The sequence below is a fragment of the Oncorhynchus mykiss genome, chromosome 20 (assembly GCF_057628025.1).
Source record: "Oncorhynchus mykiss isolate SJ-2025 chromosome 20, ASM5762802v1, whole genome shotgun sequence".
Lineage (NCBI taxonomy): Eukaryota > Metazoa > Chordata > Actinopteri > Salmoniformes > Salmonidae > Oncorhynchus > Oncorhynchus mykiss.
The window spans coordinates 492,083-502,082 of record NC_143041.1 but is presented as its reverse complement, the minus strand read 5'-3'; positions in this window follow the sequence as shown (position 1 = coordinate 502,082).

Genomic DNA, 10,000 nt, shown 5'->3' with positions numbered 1-10,000 from the left:
GACCAGGTGCACATGGTCCTTTTGGGTGACCAGGTGCACATGGTCCTTTGGGTGACCAGGTGCACGCCGGCCTTTGGGTGACCAGGTGCACACGGTTCTTTTGGGTGACCAGGTGCACATGGTCCTTTGGGTGACCAGGTGCACATGGTCCTTTGGGTGACCAGGTGCACATGGTCCTTTTGGGTGACCAGGTGCACATGGTCCTTTGGGTGACCAGGTGCACGCCGGCCTTTGGGTGACCAGGTGCACACGGTTCTTTTGGGTGACCAGGTGCACATGGTCCTTTGGGTGACCAGGTGCACGCCGGCCTTTGGGTGACCAGGTGCACATGGTCCTTTTGGGTGACCAGGTGCACATGGTCCTTTGGGTGACCAGGTGCACGCCGGCCTTTGGGTGACCAGGTGCACACGGTTCTTTTGGGTGACCAGGTGCACATGGTCCTTTGGGTGACCAGGTGCACATGGTCCTTTGGGTGACCAGGTGCACATGGTCCTTTTGGGTGACCAGGTGCACATGGTCCTTTGGGTGACCAGGTGCACGCCGGCCTTTGGGTGACCAGGTGCACACGGTTCTTTTGGGTGACCAGGTGCACATGGTCCTTTGGGTGACCAGGTGCACGCCGGCCTTTGGGTGACCAGGTGCACATGGTCCTTTTGGGTGACCAGGTGCACATGGTCCTTTGGGTGACCAGGTGCACGCCGGCCTTTGGGTGACCAGGTGCACACGGTTCTTTTGGGTGACCAGGTGCACATGGTCCTTTGGGTGACCAGGTGCACATGGTCCTTTGGGTGACCAGGTGCACATGGTCCTTTTGGGTGACCAGGTGCACATGGTCCTTTGGGTGACCAGGTGCACGCCGGCCTTTGGGTGACCAGGTGCACACGGTTCTTTTGGGTGACCAGGTGCACATGGTCCTTTGGGTGACCAGGTGCACGCCGGCCTTTGGGTGACCAGGTGCACATGGTCCTTTTGGGTGACCAGGTGCACATGGTCCTTTGGGTGACCAGGTGCACGCCGGCCTTTGGGTGACCAGGTGCACACGGTTCTTTTGGGTGACCAGGTGCACATGGTCCTTTGGGTGACCAGGTGCACATGGTCCTTTGGGTGACCAGGTGCACATGGTCCTTTTGGGTGACCAGGTGCACATGGTCCTTTGGGTGACCAGGTGCACGCCGGCCTTTGGGTGACCAGGTGCACACGGTTCTTTTGGGTGACCAGGTGCACATGGTCCTTTGGGTGACCAGGTGCACGCCGGCCTTTGGGTGACCAGGTGCACATGGTCCTTTTGGGTGACCAGGTGCACATGGTCCTTTGGGTGACCAGGTGCACGCCGGCCTTTGGGTGACCAGGTGCACACGGTTCTTTTGGGTGACCAGGTGCACATGGTCCTTTGGGTGACCAGGTGCACGCCGGCCTTTGGGTGACCAGGTGCACATGGTCCTTTTGGGTGACCAGGTGCACATGGTCCTTTGGGTGACCAGGTGCACGCCGGCCTTTGGGTGACCAGGTGCACACGGTTCTTTTGGGTGACCAGGTGCACATGGTCCTTTGGGTGACCAGGTGCACATGGTCCTTTGGGTGACCAGGTGCACATGGTCCTTTTGGGTGACCAGGTGCACATGGTCCTTTGGGTGACCAGGTGCACGCCGGCCTTTGGGTGACCAGGTGCACGCCGGCCTTTGGGTGACCAGGTGCACATGGTCCTTTGGGTGACCAGGTGCACGCCGGCTTTTGGGTGACCAGGTGCACACGGTCCTTTTGGGTGACCAGGTGCACGCCGGCCTTTGGGTGACCAGGTGCACATGGTCCTTTTGGGTGACCAGGTGCACTCCGGCCTTTGGGTGACCAGGTGCACGCCGGTCCTTTTGGGTGACCAGGTGCACAAGTTCCATTTGGGTGACCAGGTGCACGCGGTTCATAACAGCGCGGTTATCTGCTTTAATGTCCGAGGAGGGGTGCTTAAGTGTGGGTGCCCTGGTTCACCTGGTATGCGAGGTTGTGGAGGTGGGGGGGGTCCCCTGCTGGTATCATCCCCGAAATAGAGGGGTGATACCCGGGTGGTGAGTAAGGGCCTACAAGCCTGGAGGTCAATAGCTCCAGGGGGTAAGCTCTACTGTCATGTCCGTAAATAGAGTGGTGTTACCCGGGTTTTGAACCATATTTTAATTTTTGGGTTACCAGATGCACACGGGTCTTTTGGAAAACAATCACAATCTGCATCCATCGTAATATCTTAAACTGTATATAAAGCACCTAAGGACGGGCCTGACCGAGAGAGGGCCGTAGTAGGGTACTCCCCTAGCGGGCTATATCAATAGAATGACCGGTAAAATGATTTAAAACAGTTTTATAATTTTTGGGTTACCAGATACACACGGGTCTTTTGGAAAACAATCACAATCTGCATCCATCGTAATATATGAAACTGTATATAAAGCACTGAAGGACGGCCCCGACCGAGACAGGGCCTTAGTGGGGTGCTCCCATAGCGGGGAACAATGAGAGGGGTGCCTTTAAATTCATTTTGAACCATATTTGAAATTTTGGGTTACCAGATGCACGTTTTCAATCACCAGTTGCACGGAGGATTAATAGCAATCTGCATCCATCGTGATTTCTTAAAGTGTCTAAAAAGCACCCAAGGACGGCCCTGACAGAGAGAGGGCCGTAGTGGGGCACTCCCCTAGCGGGCTATATCAATAGAATGACGGGTAAAAGTATTTAAAACCGTTTTATAATTTTTGGGTTACCAGATGCACGTTTTCAATCACCAGGTGCACGGAGGAAAATGAGCATTTGCATCCATAGTCATGTCTTAAACCGTCCATAAAGCACTCTTGGCCGGCCCCGGCAGAGAGAGAAAGAGATGGTGGAAAAAAAAAAAAAATCATCATCAGACCTTCCATAAATAATTCGGGCCGGCCCCCATTGCTAAAGGTCCGTAGTAGGGTGCGCCATAAGCGGACATGAATATATGGAACACCGCTAACCGCATAGAGAACCGTGTTTTGGGTGACCAGGTGCACGTTTTCAATCACCAGTTGCACATTTTCAATCACCAGTTGCACGGAGGATTAATAGCAATCTGCATCCATCGCGATTTCTTAAAGTGTCTATAAAGCACTCAGGACGGCCCCGACCGAGACAGGGCCTTAGTGGGGTGCTCCCATAGCGGGCAACAATGAGAGGGGTGCCTTTAAATTCATTTTGAACCATATTTGAAATTTTGGGTTACCAGATGCACGTTTTCAATCACCAGTTGCACGGAGGATTAATAGCAATCTGCATCCATCGTGATTTCTTAAAGTGTCTAAAAAGCACCCAAGGACGGCCCTGACAGAGAGAGGGCCGTAGTGGGGCACTCCCCTAGCGGGCTATATCAATAGAATGACGGGTAAAAGTATTTAAAACCGTTTTATAATTTTTGGGTTACCAGATGCACGTTTTCAATCACCAGGTGCACGGAGGAAAATGAGCATTTGCATCCATAGTCATGTCTTAAACCGTCCATAAAGCACTCTTGGCCGGCCCCGGCAGAGAGAGAAAGAGATGGTGGAAAAAAAAAAAAAATCATCATCAGACCTTCCATAAATAATTCGGGCCGGCCCCCATTGCTAAAGGTCCGTAGTAGGGTGCGCCATAAGCGGACATGAATATATGGAACACCGCTAACCGCATAGAGAACCGTGTTTTGGGTGACCAGGTGCACGTTTTCAATCACCAGTTGCACATTTTCAATCACCAGTTGCACGGAGGATTAATAGCAATCTGCATCCATCGCGATTTCTTAAAGTGTCTATAAAGCACTCAGGACGGCCCCGACCGAGACAGGGCCTTAGTGGGGTGCTCCCATAGCGGGCAACAATGAGAGGGGTGCCTTTAAATTCATTTTGAACCATATTTGAAATTTTGGGTTACCAGATGCACGTTTTCAATCACCAGTTGCACGGAGGATTAATAGCAATCTGCATCCATCGTGATTTCTTAAAGTGTCTAAAAAGCACCCAAGGACGGCCCTGACAGAGAGAGGGCCGTAGTGGGGCACTCCCCTAGCGGGCTATATCAATAGAATGACGGGTAAAAGTATTTAAAACCGTTTTATAATTTTTGGGTTACCAGATGCACGTTTTCAATCACCAGGTGCACGGAGGAAAATGAGCATTTGCATCCATAGTCATGTCTTAAACCGTCCATAAAGCACTCTTGGCCGGCCCCGGCAGAGAGAGAAAGAGATGGTGGAAAAAAAAAAAAAATCATCATCAGACCTTCCATAAATAATTCGGGCCGGCCCCCATTGCTAAAGGTCCGTAGTAGGGTGCGCCATAAGCGGACATGAATATATGGAACACCGCTAACCGCATAGAGAACCGTGTTTTGGGTGACCAGGTGCACGTTTTCAATCACCAGTTGCACATTTTCAATCACCAGTTGCACGGAGGATTAATAGCAATCTGCATCCATCGCGATTTCTTAAAGTGTCTATAAAGCACTCAGGACGGCCCCGACCGAGACAGGGCCTTAGTGGGGTGCTCCCATAGCGGGCAACAATGAGAGGGGTGCCTTTAAATTCATTTTGAACCATATTTGAAATTTTGGGTTACCAGATGCACGTTTTCAATCACCAGTTGCACGGAGGATTAATAGCAATCTGCATCCATCGTGATTTCTTAAAGTGTCTAAAAAGCACCCAAGGACGGCCCTGACAGAGAGAGGGCCGTAGTGGGGCACTCCCCTAGCGGGCTATATCAATAGAATGACGGGTAAAAGTATTTAAAACCGTTTTATAATTTTTGGGTTACCAGATGCACGTTTTCAATCACCAGGTGCACGGAGGAAAATGAGCATTTGCATCCATAGTCATGTCTTAAACCGTCCATAAAGCACTCTTGGCCGGCCCCGGCAGAGAGAGAAAGAGATGGTGGAAAAAAAAAAAAAATCATCATCAGACCTTCCATAAATAATTCGGGCCGGCCCCCATTGCTAAAGGTCCGTAGTAGGGTGCGCCATAAGCGGACATGAATATATGGAACACCGCTAACCGCATAGAGAACCGTGTTTTGGGTGACCAGGTGCACGTTTTCAATCACCAGTTGCACATTTTCAATCACCAGTTGCACGGAGGATTAATAGCAATCTGCATCCATCGCGATTTCTTAAAGTGTCTATAAAGCACTCAGGACGGCCCCGACCGAGACAGGGCCTTAGTGGGGTGCTCCCATAGCGGGCAACAATGAGAGGGGTGCCTTTAAATTCATTTTGAACCATATTTGAAATTTTGGGTTACCAGATGCACGTTTTCAATCACCAGTTGCACGGAGGATTAATAGCAATCTGCATCCATCGTGATTTCTTAAAGTGTCTAAAAAGCACCCAAGGACGGCCCTGACAGAGAGAGGGCCGTAGTGGGGCACTCCCCTAGCGGGCTATATCAATAGAATGACGGGTAAAAGTATTTAAAACCGTTTTATAATTTTTGGGTTACCAGATGCACGTTTTCAATCACCAGGTGCACGGAGGAAAATGAGCATTTGCATCCATAGTCATGTCTTAAACCGTCCATAAAGCACTCTTGGCCGGCCCCGGCAGAGAGAGAAAGAGATGGTGGAAAAAAAAAAAAAATCATCATCAGACCTTCCATAAATAATTCGGGCCGGCCCCCATTGCTAAAGGTCCGTAGTAGGGTGCGCCATAAGCGGACATGAATATATGGAACACCGCTAACCGCATAGAGAACCGTGTTTTGGGTGACCAGGTGCACGTTTTCAATCACCAGTTGCACATTTTCAATCACCAGTTGCACGGAGGATTAATAGCAATCTGCATCCATCGCGATTTCTTAAAGTGTCTATAAAGCACTCAGGACGGCCCCGACCGAGACAGGGCCTTAGTGGGGTGCTCCCATAGCGGGCAACAATGAGAGGGGTGCCTTTAAATTCATTTTGAACCATATTTGAAATTTTGGGTTACCAGATGCACGTTTTCAATCACCAGTTGCACGGAGGATTAATAGCAATCTGCATCCATCGTGATTTCTTAAAGTGTCTAAAAAGCACCCAAGGACGGCCCTGACAGAGAGAGGGCCGTAGTGGGGCACTCCCCTAGCGGGCTATATCAATAGAATGACGGGTAAAAGTATTTAAAACCGTTTTATAATTTTTGGGTTACCAGATGCACGTTTTCAATCACCAGGTGCACGGAGGAAAATGAGCATTTGCATCCATAGTCATGTCTTAAACCGTCCATAAAGCACTCTTGGCCGGCCCCGGCAGAGAGAGAAAGAGATGGTGGAAAAAAAAAAAAAATCATCATCAGACCTTCCATAAATAATTCGGGCCGGCCCCCATTGCTAAAGGTCCGTAGTAGGGTGCGCCATAAGCGGACATGAATATATGGAACACCGCTAACCGCATAGAGAACCGTGTTTTGGGTGACCAGGTGCACGTTTTCAATCACCAGTTGCACATTTTCAATCACCAGTTGCACGGAGGATTAATAGCAATCTGCATCCATCGCGATTTCTTAAAGTGTCTATAAAGCACTCAGGACGGCCCCGACCGAGACAGGGCCTTAGTGGGGTGCTCCCATAGCGGGCAACAATGAGAGGGGTGCCTTTAAATTCATTTTGAACCATATTTGAAATTTTGGGTTACCAGATGCACGTTTTCAATCACCAGTTGCACGGAGGATTAATAGCAATCTGCATCCATCGTGATTTCTTAAAGTGTCTAAAAAGCACCCAAGGACGGCCCTGACAGAGAGAGGGCCGTAGTGGGGCACTCCCCTAGCGGGCTATATCAATAGAATGACGGGTAAAAGTATTTAAAACCGTTTTATAATTTTTGGGTTACCAGATGCACGTTTTCAATCACCAGGTGCACGGAGGAAAATGAGCATTTGCATCCATAGTCATGTCTTAAACCGTCCATAAAGCACTCTTGGCCGGCCCCGGCAGAGAGAGAAAGAGATGGTGGAAAAAAAAAAAAAATCATCATCAGACCTTCCATAAATAATTCGGGCCGGCCCCCATTGCTAAAGGTCCGTAGTAGGGTGCGCCATAAGCGGACATGAATATATGGAACACCGCTAACCGCATAGAGAACCGTGTTTTGGGTGACCAGGTGCACGTTTTCAATCACCAGTTGCACATTTTCAATCACCAGTTGCACGGAGGATTAATAGCAATCTGCATCCATCGCGATTTCTTAAAGTGTCTATAAAGCACTCAGGACGGCCCCGACCGAGACAGGGCCTTAGTGGGGTGCTCCCATAGCGGGCAACAATGAGAGGGGTGCCTTTAAATTCATTTTGAACCATATTTGAAATTTTGGGTTACCAGATGCACGTTTTCAATCACCAGTTGCACGGAGGATTAATAGCAATCTGCATCCATCGTGATTTCTTAAAGTGTCTAAAAAGCACCCAAGGACGGCCCTGACAGAGAGAGGGCCGTAGTGGGGCACTCCCCTAGCGGGCTATATCAATAGAATGACGGGTAAAAGTATTTAAAACCGTTTTATAATTTTTGGGTTACCAGATGCACGTTTTCAATCACCAGGTGCACGGAGGAAAATGAGCATTTGCATCCATAGTCATGTCTTAAACCGTCCATAAAGCACTCTTGGCCGGCCCCGGCAGAGAGAGAAAGAGATGGTGGAAAAAAAAAAAAAATCATCATCAGACCTTCCATAAATAATTCGGGCCGGCCCCCATTGCTAAAGGTCCGTAGTAGGGTGCGCCATAAGCGGACATGAATATATGGAACACCGCTAACCGCATAGAGAACCGTGTTTTGGGTGACCAGGTGCACGTTTTCAATCACCAGTTGCACATTTTCAATCACCAGTTGCACGGAGGATTAATAGCAATCTGCATCCATCGCGATTTCTTAAAGTGTCTATAAAGCACTCAGGACGGCCCCGACCGAGACAGGGCCTTAGTGGGGTGCTCCCATAGCGGGCAACAATGAGAGGGGTGCCTTTAAATTCATTTTGAACCATATTTGAAATTTTGGGTTACCAGATGCACGTTTTCAATCACCAGTTGCACGGAGGATTAATAGCAATCTGCATCCATCGTGATTTCTTAAAGTGTCTAAAAAGCACCCAAGGACGGCCCTGACAGAGAGAGGGCCGTAGTGGGGCACTCCCCTAGCGGGCTATATCAATAGAATGACGGGTAAAAGTATTTAAAACCGTTTTATAATTTTTGGGTTACCAGATGCACGTTTTCAATCACCAGGTGCACGGAGGAAAATGAGCATTTGCATCCATAGTCATGTCTTAAACCGTCCATAAAGCACTCTTGGCCGGCCCCGGCAGAGAGAGAAAGAGATGGTGGAAAAAAAAAAAAAATCATCATCAGACCTTCCATAAATAATTCGGGCCGGCCCCCATTGCTAAAGGTCCGTAGTAGGGTGCGCCATAAGCGGACATGAATATATGGAACACCGCTAACCGCATAGAGAACCGTGTTTTGGGTGACCAGGTGCACGTTTTCAATCACCAGTTGCACATTTTCAATCACCAGTTGCACGGAGGATTAATAGCAATCTGCATCCATCGCGATTTCTTAAAGTGTCTATAAAGCACTCAGGACGGCCCCGACCGAGACAGGGCCTTAGTGGGGTGCTCCCATAGCGGGCAACAATGAGAGGGGTGCCTTTAAATTCATTTTGAACCATATTTGAAATTTTGGGTTACCAGATGCACGTTTTCAATCACCAGTTGCACGGAGGATTAATAGCAATCTGCATCCATCGTGATTTCTTAAAGTGTCTAAAAAGCACCCAAGGACGGCCCTGACAGAGAGAGGGCCGTAGTGGGGCACTCCCCTAGCGGGCTATATCAATAGAATGACGGGTAAAAGTATTTAAAACCGTTTTATAATTTTTGGGTTACCAGATGCACGTTTTCAATCACCAGTTGCACGGAGGAAAATGAGCATTTGCATCCATAGTCATGTTTTAAACCGTCCATAAAGCACCCAGGGCCGGCCCCGGCAGAGAGAGAAAAAGAGGGGAAAAGTGTTGAAAAAAAAAAAAAAAATCATACCTTCCATAAATAATTCGGACCGGCCCCCATTGAAAAGGTCCGTAGTAGGGTGCATCATTATCGGACATGAATCTCGGGAACACCGCTAACCGCATAGAGAACCGTGTTTTGGGTTACCAGATGCACGTTTTCAATCACCAGTTGCACGGAGAGAGAAAAAAAAAATCATACCTTCCATAAATAATTCGGACCGGCCCCCATTGAAAAGGTCCGTAGTAGGGTGCATCATTATCGGACATGAATCTCGGGAACACCGCTAACCGCATAGAGAACCGTGTTTTGGGTGACCAGGTGCACGTTTTCAATCACCAGTTGCACGGAGAAAAAAAAAGTAATCATACCTTCCATAAATAATTCAGGCCGGCCCCCATTGAAAAAGGTCCGTAGTAGGGTGCATCATTATCGGACATGTATATCTGTAACACCGGCAAGCGCATTGAGAACCGCATTTTTGGGTTACCAGATGCACGTTTTCAATCACCAGGTGCACGGCTGTGAAAAGTGGGACTCTGTCATTTTTTCGACCAATTTCTGTAATTTTCAAAAAATGATTAAAAATACTTCCCGAAGGGCTAGAGGTCCCAAATTTCGTCTCATACCCTCTCTCGTGATGGGCAACAATTACATAATGTAAAAAAAAATTCGCATCCACAGGAACCTATGCATCCTGTGAAATTCACTTTTTTCCCAAAACTTGAAACACGATTTCCTATTAAAATGTTTTATACAAAAACGTTTTTAATTGAATGTAAATGCTCGTCTATTTATGCACTTTCGTGCAAAAAAAACCCCATCAAGATCGGATGTGTACTTTTTGATTTATCACGTTTTTGTTGAATTTGACCCCCGATGGTGGGGCGCACAGAAGCCCTGTGAGGTTCAGGGCTTCATCGATATTTGGCCTGTTTTGGATTACACACTCAGTGGCGGGTCGACCAGACAGGTACCGG